Source organism: Neomonachus schauinslandi, chromosome 5 (assembly GCF_002201575.2).
Source record: "Neomonachus schauinslandi chromosome 5, ASM220157v2, whole genome shotgun sequence".
Classification (NCBI taxonomy): Eukaryota; Metazoa; Chordata; class Mammalia; order Carnivora; family Phocidae; genus Neomonachus; species Neomonachus schauinslandi.
In genome coordinates, this window is record NC_058407.1 from 95,254,455 (window position 1) to 95,265,601 (window position 11,147).

An 11,147-nucleotide genomic window follows, 5' to 3' on the forward strand; every position below is an offset into this window, starting at 1 on the left:
GGAGACTCAGTAAAGGTAGCACTGAAGAAAAATGGGAAAATAATCTTATTAGCCAGTACTAGGACATTTGTTTATCCATATAATCATCCATATGAAAAATAATAAAATTAGACTTCTACCTCACACCATACACAAAAATCAATTCTAGGTATTTCATAGATCTAAATGGAGAAAGCAAAACAATAAAACTTTAAAAAAACAATATAATTGAATGAAGTTGGATGCGTACCTAATGCCATATATGAAAATTAACTGAAAATGAATCAAAGACCTAAATGGAAGACCTAAAACCATGAAACTCCTAGAAGAAAACATAGGGCAAATGTTTCAGGACATTGCAATTGGGTAGTGATTTCTTGGATATGACACCAAAGTCACAGACGACAGCAACAAAATATAAACAAATTGAGGGGTACCTGGGTGGCTCAGTAGTTTAAGCGTCTGCCTTCGGCTCAGGTCATGATACCAGGGTCCTGGGACCGAGCCCTGCGTCGGGCTCCCTGCTCGGCGGGAGCCTGCTTCTCCCTCTCCTCCCCATTTGTGATCTCTCTCGCTATCCCTGAACTCTGTCAAAAAAAAAAAATTAAAATTAAAAAATTAAAAAATATATATATATCAACAAATTGGACTTCAATTCAAAATTCTAAAATTGAGGGGAGCTTGGGTGGCTCAGTCAGTTAAGTGTCTGCCTTCAGTTTAGGTCATGATCCTGGGATCAAGTTTCACATAGGGCTCCCTGCTCAGAGGGAAGTCTGCTTCTCCCTCTTCCTCTACCCCTCCCCCCTGCTCATGTGTGCTCTCTCTCGCTCTTGCTCTCTCTCTCAAATAAAGAAATGCTTAAAAAATAAAATTCTAAAATTGTAAAAATTTAAAAATTTGTACACCAGAAGACAGTATCAACAGAGTAAAAAGGCAACCCACAGAATGGGAGAAAATACTTACAAATCATATCTAAGGGATTCAGAATATATAGGGAACTCCTAAAACTCAACTACAAGAAAACAAACAGTTCAAAAATAGACAAAGGAGGGGCGTCTGGCTGGCTCAGTCAGTGGAGCACGACTGTTGATCACAGGGTTGTAATTTCGAGCCCCATGTTGGGTGTAGAGATTATTTTTTTAAAAAATCTTTAAAAATATAGGCAAAGGATTAACATTGTGTGTTAACTATACTTCAATTAATTTTTTTTAATTAAAAAATGGGATTGTGACAGGGGAATCCTGGGGAGAAAAAGGAGCAAAAGACTTGAATAGACATTTCTTCAAAAAAGATATACAGGGCACCTGGGTGGCTCAGTTGGTTAAGCGACTGCCTTCGGCTCAGGTCATGATCCTGGAGTCCCAGGATCGAGTCCCGCATCGGGCTCCCTGCTCAGCAGGGAGCCTGCTTCTGCCTCTGACCCTCCCCCCTCTCATGTGTTCTCTCTCTCTCATTCTCTCTGTCTCAAATAAATAAATAAAATCTTTAAAAAAAAAAAAAAGATATACAAATGACCAAAAAGCACATGAAAAGATGCTCAATATCACTAGTCATTAGGGAAATGTAATCAAAACGATAATAAGATAACACCTCACACCCATTAGAATGACTATCTTTCAAAACAAAACAAAAAAAAGACCCCCAAACCCCCAAGTGTTGGCAAGCTTGTAGAGGAACTGGAACCCTTGTGCATTCTTGGTAAGAATGTAAAATGGTACAACCTCTATGGAAAGCAGTATGATAGCTCCTCAAAATATTAAAAATAGAATTGCTATCTGACTAATAATTTCACTTCTGCATATATACTCCAAAAAAATCTCAGAGATATTTGTACACTCATGTTCATAGCAGCAGTATTCAAAATAGCTGAAACATGAAATCAACCCAAATGTCTACTGACAGATGAATGGATAAGCAAAATGTGATATATATGTACAATGGAACATTAGTCAGCCTTAAAAAGTAAGGAAATTCTTTTTTTTTTTTAAGATTTTATTTATTTATTTGGCAGAAGGAGACACAGCGAAGAGTAAGGAAATTATTTCCAAAAGTAAGGAAATTCTGATATATGCTACAATGGGGGTGACCCCTGAGGACATTATATTAAGTGAAATGCCCAGTCACAAAAAGACAAATATTGGGGCACCTGGGTGGCTTAGTCGGTTAAGCGTCTGCCTTCAGCTCAGGTCATGATCCCAGGGTTCTGGGATCAAGTCCCGCGTTGGGCTCCCTGCTCAGCGGGGAGCCTGCTTCTCCCTCTGCCTGCTGCTCCCCCTGCTTGTGTTCTCTCTCTCTCTCTCTCTCTCTGTCAAATAAATAAATAAATAACATCTTAAAAAAAGAAAGACAAATATTGTATGAGTTCAGTTATATGAGATAGAGTAGTAAAATCATAGAAAGTAGAATGGTGATTGCCTGGGGCTGGACTGAGGGCAGAATGCAGAGTTACTGTTCAATGAGTGTAATGTTTCAGTTTTACAACATAAAAGTTACCGAGAAGGATGGTGGTGATGGTTGCACAACATTATGAATGTATTTATTGCCACTGAACTGTACACTGAAAAATTATTAGATAGTAAATTTTATGTTATGTGTATTTTACCACAATAAAAAAAATTGGGAAAAAAAGACAATATGGAAAAATATAATGACCTCAGGACAGAGAGGGAGTTCTCAAACAAGACACAAAAAGCAGTAAGAAAAAGATTGATAGGGGCACCTGGGTGGCTCAGTCGTTAAGCGTCTGCCTTCGGCTCAGGTCATGATCCCAGGGTCCTGGGATCAAGTCCCACGTTGGGCTCCTTGCTCAGAGGAAAGCCTGCTTCTCCCTCTCCCATTCCCCCTGCCTGAGTTCCCTCTCTCGCTGTGTCTCTCTCTATCAAATTAATAAATAAAATCTTTTTTTTTTTTTTTTGAGAGAGAGAGAATGACAGAGAGAGAATGAGAGGGGTGAGGGTCAGAGGGAGAAGCAGACTCCCTGCCGAGCAGGGAGCCCGATGCGGGACTCGATCCCGGGACTCCAGGATCATGACCTGAGCCGAAGGCAGTCGCTTAACCAACTGAGCCACCCAGGCACCCCATAAATAAAATCTTAAAAAAAAAAAAGACAGAAAGAAAAGGAAAAGATTGATAAATTAGACTGCATTAAGATCTTCTGTTCATGAAGACATAAAGAACTAATACAAATCAATAAGAAGTCAAACAATCCAATAGAAAAATGGTCAAAAGAGCTAAGCAGACATTTCACAAAAGAAATGCAAATGCCCAATTTTATTGACACCAACAAAGAAATGCCAGTTGCAAACACTATGAAATATAATTATATACTCACAAGAATAGCTAAATTTAAAAACTTGATAGTGCCAAGTATAGACAAGGTTGTAATAACTACCTCATATCAACTGTTAATAGGAATATAAATTTGAAAAACTATTTTGTTTTTTTTTTGGTTTTGTTTTTGATTTTGTTTTTTTAAAGATTTAATTTCTTTATTTCACAGAGAGAGACACAGTGAGAGAGGGAACACAAGCAGAGGGAGAGGGAGAATTAGGCTTCCCTCTGAGCAGGGAGCCTGATGCGGGGCTCGATCCCAGGACCCTGGGATCATGACCTGAGCCGAAGGCAGATGCTTAACGACTGAGCCACCCACGTGCCCCTGAAAAACCATTTTGAAACAAAATGCTTTACAGTATATTTTGAAGCGAAAAATATTCATACCCTATAAATCAGCAATTCCACTATGTCCTTAAAAATACTTACATGCACCAGGAAAAATATACAACAATGTCACAACATTGTTAGCTATAGCCCTAACCTGGAAACAATGTTTGTCACCGTGGCACCCAAATACATCTTGAACCACATTTAATCTCCAAATAAGGCAAATAGCAAGTCATACTTCTGCCTAACATAATACAACTATCCTGCATACAACCAAAAACATGCTGTCTCCTGATAAGATGATGCAAAGTCTTTGGGTGATGTTCACGCTTCTCCTTGATATCCTGTAACTTAAATACTCTGCTATAAAGTTAATGATTATTGGATGCCTGGGTGGCTCAGTTGGTTAAGCATCTGCCTTCGGCTCAGGTCATGATCTCAGGGTCCTGGGATCGAGTCCCACATCGGGCTCTCCGCTCAGCGGGCAGTCTGCTGCTCCCTCTCTCTCTCAAATAAATAAATAAATCTTTAAAAAAAAGAGAAGTAAATAGAAATATTTGCCACACACACACACAGACATTTATAGCTCTTATGGACTGAACTGTTGTCCTCCTCAAATTAATATGTTGAAGCCCTAACTCCCAATATACTATATTTGCAGAAAAGACCTTTCAAGAGGTAAAGTTAAATGAGATTATAAGGGTAGGGCCCTAATCCAACACGACTGATGTCCTTGTAAGAAGAATAAGAGACAGGGGGCACCTGGGTGACTGAGTCAGTTAAGCGACAGACTTGATTTTGGCTCAGATCATGATCTCAGGGTCATGGGATCAAGCCCCACCTTGGGCTCTGTGCTCGGTGCAGTCTGCTTGGGGTTCTCTCTCTCCCTCCTCCTCTGACCCTCCCCTTGCTCATGTTCTAAATAACTAAATGAGTAAAATCTTATTAAAAAAAAAAGAGGAGGAGGAAGAGAAACCAGGAGTACACATACACACACACACACACACACACACACACAGAGGAAAGGCCATTTGAGGACACACCAAGAAGGCCACCATCTGCAATCCCAGAAGAGAATTCTCACCAGAACCCAACTGCAGGGGCCAAAGGCAGGCTGCCTCAAAATGTGCCACTTTGGCGTATTGATTATTTTGAACAAAAGTTACTTAAGAGGGGCACCTGGGTGGCTCAGTTGTTGGGCATCTGCCTTCGGCTCGGGTCATGATCTCAGGGTCCTGGGATCGAGCCCCGCATCGGGCTCCCTGCTCGGCGGGAAGCCTGCTTCTCCCTCTCCCACTCCCCCTGCTTGTGTTCCCTCTCTCAGTGGGTCTCTGTCAAATAAATATATAAATCTTAAAAAAAAAAAAGAATTCCTTACTGATTGAAGCTCCCAAAGTTAAGTTTTCTTTTTAATTTTATTTTATTTATTCATTTGTGGGAGAGACAGAGAGAGCACAAGGAAGGGGAGAGGCAGAGGCAGAAGCAGACTCTTCATTGGGCTGGGGAGCCAGACATGGGGCTTGATCCCAGAACCTGGGATCATGACCTGAGCTGAAGGCAGACGCTTAACCATCTGAGCCACCCAGGTGCCCCCCAAAGTTAAGTTTTCTTTATCCTATCATTTCCTCACAGATTTATTGTCTGTCTAAACAGTATAAAAACTACCTGTCTTATTTATTTAGGTCTCAATCCTATCATTGGGCCTCTCTGTGCACGTAATGTTGCTCCAATTTTAGTCTATGGGCTGCCGAAGGAAGCACTCTGTGCACATAATAAAGCTTTGGGTTTTTCTCCTATTAATCTGTCTTATGTAAATTTTAATTCTTAGTCCAGCTAAATGAAATGTGGACAAAGGTAATTTCTTCCTCCCTTTCATAACCATACAAGCACTGTAATCTAGGACTTCCAGCCTCCAAAAATGTAAGAAAATGAATTTCTGTTGTTTAACAGACCAAGTCTGTGGTATTCTGTTACGGCAGCCTGAGTAGACTTATACAGTAACAAAAAAGGGCAGAAACACTTGTGACAATCACAGTCTTTGTTTCTGCAACTGGTCACTGGTCATAGGTGGTATCTGTACCTACTTTCTTTCATTACTCATTCCATATTCCCTTTGAATCCAGTGCGTAGCAAATAAGCGCTGGAGATCTAATGCAAGTATAGTGAATATGGACAACAATATTGTATTATAATCATCAATCTTGTTAAGAGACTAGCACATATTCCGTTTGTCCTCAACAAGCACTTCAGCTGATAGTAATTTTCTTCCTGGTAGTGACTTAAACCTATATTCTTCAGGGGTTTAGGCCATTAGCGGTCCTTCCTAGATTGGGTTATTGTAATTTTCTATTGACCTTAATGATAGAGCATGATCTCTAGACCAGCAGAGCATAACATCATTGGGACTGGAAGCAAAAATTTTGCTAGTGGATCACTAGACATAATAGTAGGGATACCACTCCTATTTCTACACTTTGGATTCCTCGACTTGTAAATTCTGGCTATGGGAAGACAACGCCATGGATTGGATGATGACTTACAGCACACACAGCCTACTGGAGGGCACTGCCCTAGACCCGAAACGTATTGCTACCCAGCTGGCACTACAACTGAGTCTCCCAAAGTCTGTTCCTTCATTTTATCAACCCAACTACTTTATTTTTTTTAAGATTTTATTTATTTATTTGAGAGAGAAAGAGCAAGAGCACAAGCAGGAATAGCAGCAGAGGGAGAGGGAGAAGCAGACTCCCCACTGGGCAGGGAGCCCAACTCCAGGCTCGATCTCAGGACTCCAGGATCATGACCTGAGCCAAAGGCAGATGCTTAACCGAATGAGCCACCCAGGCGCTCCCAACCCAGCTGCTCTAGAATGATGAAACACTGTGAGACTAGTGAATTCCATAAGCATGAGCTCATTGTTGCACCCCCTTTGCAGTGGAGTGAGCTCCTCAATCTGAGGCAATGCTGTGTGGATAATGCGCTCTGTAGGTCCACAGATGGTAGTTTTGGCAGAAGCACTGCATTCAGGAAAGGCAAATTCATATACACAGTAAGTGTCGATTTCAATAAGAACAAAGTGTTCCCTCTTCCAAGATGGAAATGATCCAGTGTAATCCACCTGTCACTAGGTAGACAGCTGATGACCCACCCTGGGGAATGGCGCCATGTTGGGGATGCTGGCAGACGAGGCAATCATCATTGGCTGGTGAGTGAAAGTCCCTGTTGCTGTGTCTTTACCTAACCTCCATCCCTGTCATCATTTTAGTCCCTACCATGCCCTGTTGTCTCCTGGACTCCCTGCTGCACTCTAACCTGAGTGAGATCTGCCAAATATCTTTCCTATTGAAATGTTTATTTCACTCTTACATAAAAATTAAGGGGACAGTGAGTTAGTTTTTACAACCATGTCTATCCACTTTTTTTCTTACGTCCTGTCTACCTGGTCCCTAAAATGCTTAAGTTTGCAACCTTGCTCTGCCTGTCCACTCTGGTTGACTTGACAGCTTCTGTTACCAGCTATAGACCGTGAATGCACTAACCTCTGTAAGATGAGATCTCTCTAAAGAGTTTCATCCTTTATTCCAACAATATCTGGATGCCTCTCAGATACATCAATCTAAAAACACCTGAACTCTAATTAATTATATTTCTCTGCTTATAATTTAAAATTGAGTGCCTGAAAAAATAAAATAAAATCAAGTGACTGGCAACTCTGTCTACTAAGTCACTTGAGCCAGAAAAAGTGTCGTACTGATTCCCATTCTTCTTGCCACCAACACGAAATTAGTTGCCAGCCCCTATCAATTCTACCTATTAATGTAGTTTGTATAAATGTGGTTTGAATACATTCACTCCCGCTTCTTTCTGCATGGCTCCCACTTTCACAGAGACTCTGATCACTTTTGCCCACATCCAGAGTCGGCAAACTTTGTCTGCAGAGGGTCAAGTAGTACGTATTTTAGGATTTGCAAACTGTAGGGTCTCTGTGACAACTACTCAATTTTGCTGTTGTAACATGAAAGCAGCCATGAACAGTACGTAAATAAATGAGCGCGGCTGTGTTCCAATACAATTGTATTTGAGGACACTGAAATTTGAATTTCAGATACTGTTCACAAGTCACAAAATATTGTTTGCCTTTTTCCCCCAACCATTTAAAAATGTAGAAAATGGGTGCCTGTCTGGCTGTGGGTAGAGCATGTGACTCTTGATCTCAGGGTCATGAGTTTTTGCCCCACTTTGGGTGTAGAGATTATAAATAAACTTTTAAAAATTAATTTATTTAAAATGTAGAAATTAGGGCACCTGGGTGGCTCAGTCGTTAAGCGTCTGCCTTCGGCTCAGGTCATGATCCCAGGGTCCTGGGATCGAGCCCCGCATCAGGCTCCCTGCTCAGCGGGAAGCCTGCTTCTCCCTCTCCCACCCTCCCTGCTCTGTTCCCTCTCCCGCTGTGTCTCTCTCTGTCAAATAAATAAGTAAAATCTTAAAAAATAAATAAATAAATAAAATAAAATGTAGAAGTTATTCTTACATTCATGGACTAAACAAACAGGTAGCCAACTAGTTTGCCAATCCCTGGTCTAGGTGATCACATCGGTCTCTTAATGGGTCCTGCTCCATCCTCTTCCTCAAATCCTCTTTAGATGTTCCTAAGACTGATTATATCATTCCCTACTTAATTTTTTTATTTAAATTCAATTAATTAATATATACTGTATTATTGATTTCAGAGGTACAGGTCTGTAATTCATCAGTCATATATAATACCCAGTGCTCATTACATACGTGCCCTCCTTAATGTCCATCACTCAGTTAGACCATCCCTCCCCCCACCTCCAGCAACCCTCAGTTTGTTTCCTATGATTAAGAGTCTCTTATGGTTTGTCTCCCTCTCTGGTTTCATCTTGTTTTGTTTTTTCCTCTCTTCCCCTATGATCCTCTGTTTTGTTTCTTAAATTCCACATATCAGTGAGATCATATGATCTTCCTCTGATTGACTTATTTTGCTTAGCATAATACCCTCTACGTTGCAAATGTCAAGATTTCATTTTCTGATGGCTGAGTAATATTCCATTGTGTGTGTGTGTGTGTGTGTGTATACCACATCTTCTTTATCCATTCATCGCTCGATGGACATCTTGGCTCTTTCTTTTTTTTTTTTATTTTTATTTATTTATTTATTTATTTTTATTATTTTTAAAAGATTTTTATTTATTTATTTATTTGAGAGAGAGACAGAGCATGAGAGGGGGGAGGGTCGGGAGGGTCAGAGGGAGAAGCAGACTCCCTGCGGAGCAGGGAGCCCGATGCGGGACTCGATCCAGGGACTCCAGGTTCATGACCTGAGCCGAAGGCAGTTGCCCAACCAACTGAGCCACCCAGGCGCCCTTGGCTCTTTCCACAGTTTGGCTATTGTGGACATCACTGCTATAAACATCGGGGTGCATGTGCCCCTTCGGATCACTCCATTTGTATCTTTGGGGTACATACCCAGTAGTGCAATTGCTAGGTTGTAGGGTTTCAACTTTTTGAGGAACCTCCATACTGTTTTCCAGAGTGGCTGCACCAGCTTGCATTCCCACCAACAGTGTAGGAGGGTTCCCCTTTCTTCGCATCCCCTCCAACATCTGTCATTTCCTGACTTGTTAATTTTAGCCACTCTGACTGGTGTGAGGTGGTATCTCATTGTGGTTTTGATTGGCATTTCCCTGATGCTGAATGATGTTGAGCATTTTTTCATGTGTCTGTTGGCCGTTCGGATGTCTTCTTTGCAGAAATGTGTGTTCACATCTTCTGCCCATTTCTTGACTGGATTATTTATTTTAGGGTGTTGAGTTTGATAATTCTTTATAGATTTTGGATACTAGCCCTTTATCTGACGTGCCATTTGCAAATATCTTCTCCCATTCTGTCAGTTGTCTTTTGGTTTTGTCGACTGTTTCCTTTGCTGTGCAAAAGCTTTTTATTTTGATGACGTCCCACTAGTTCATTTCTGCCTTTGTTTCCCTTGCCTCTGGAGACATGTCTAGCAAGAAGTTGCTGTGGCCCAGGTCGCAGAGGTTGCTGCCTGTCATTCCCCACTTTAAAACTCTTCAGTGGCTCCACTGCCTTTAGTATAAAATCCAAACTCTTTAGCAGGACGGAGACCTGTATAATCCTGCTCCTACCTGTCTTGTAGCATCATCTCTATCCATCCCTGCACCAATCTATTCATAGTCCCCAGCAGACATCAGGATTTTTCAAGCTTGCTGCTTTTTTTTCTTACTGCCTGACCATTTTTCAAAACTGAATTCAAGTACTATCTTTTTATGATGATATATTTTTTAACCAGATTTTTTTTTTTTTACTTCATACCAACCCTCCATTTAATCTAGAAATAAACAAAAAAACTTTGAATGAAGTGTTACTAAAACGCTAACCAAATCAGTCTGCCATAAAATTAGTATGTGCATTTCAAGGTTCCACTGCCAGGAATTTTGTTCAGATCAGTTTAATCATAAATAGCACACTATAATAGAGTATAAGAACACATGTCATTAGATGTGATCCTTGCCCCTTATCCTCCAATAAATGTCAGAATAAATCTTGCAACTCCTCCGGGCCCTGAAACCCCAGTGACCCCATCCCAATCCCTGGAAGTAAAAAAGATGCCCTGTCACACAACTTTCTATGAGTTGCAATAAAACAAAGCCTAAGTTTTCTTACCTTTTTATAGAAAACGGCCAGTCTTGTGATAAATACTAAAACACTTCTAGGAATTTTTACGAGTTTGTTTATCAAACATATTTTGTAAGAACTGACTATACAAAAAGTCCCTTCGGAATTTGGTCCACAAATTCACTTAACAGGTTGGAAATTTAAAACCTTTAAGTAAAGGAGGATGTGGAGAATTCCTAATCCTAACATGTAATTACTAAAGGGATATACAAATATGCCAAAAAGTTTTGCTTACACAAGGTACAAACTATAAAAGGGATATGCTTTGAGTAAAAACAAAGAACTAGCTGATATCCTTTGTTTTGTGAGCACCACAGCTCAGATGAAGCGAGACCTGAATTTGCTGTCTACTCCTGTGACCAAAAAAAATGGAAGATAAAAAACTTAATTTGTGGGGCGCCTGGGTGGCTCAGTTGGTTGAGCGACTGCCTTCGGCTCGGGTCATGGTCCTGGAGTCCCGGGATCGAGTCCCGCATCGGGCTCCCTGCTCGGCGGGGAGCCTGCTTCTCCCTCTGACCCTCTCCCGCTCTCATGATCTCTCTCTCTCTCAAATAAATAAATAAAAATATTTAAAAAAAAAAAAAAAAACTTAATTTGTCTTATTAAATATTTTTCCAGCCATTAATGGAGATGTAATTATGAAAGATTAAAAGTGCCTTAAAAAGGAGTTGAAAGGGGTGCCTGGGTGGCTCAGTCGGTTAAGCGTCTTCCTTCGGCTCAGGTCATGATCCCAAGGTCCTGGGATCGAGCCCCGCATTGGGCTCCCCGCTGAGCATGGATTCTGCTTCTCC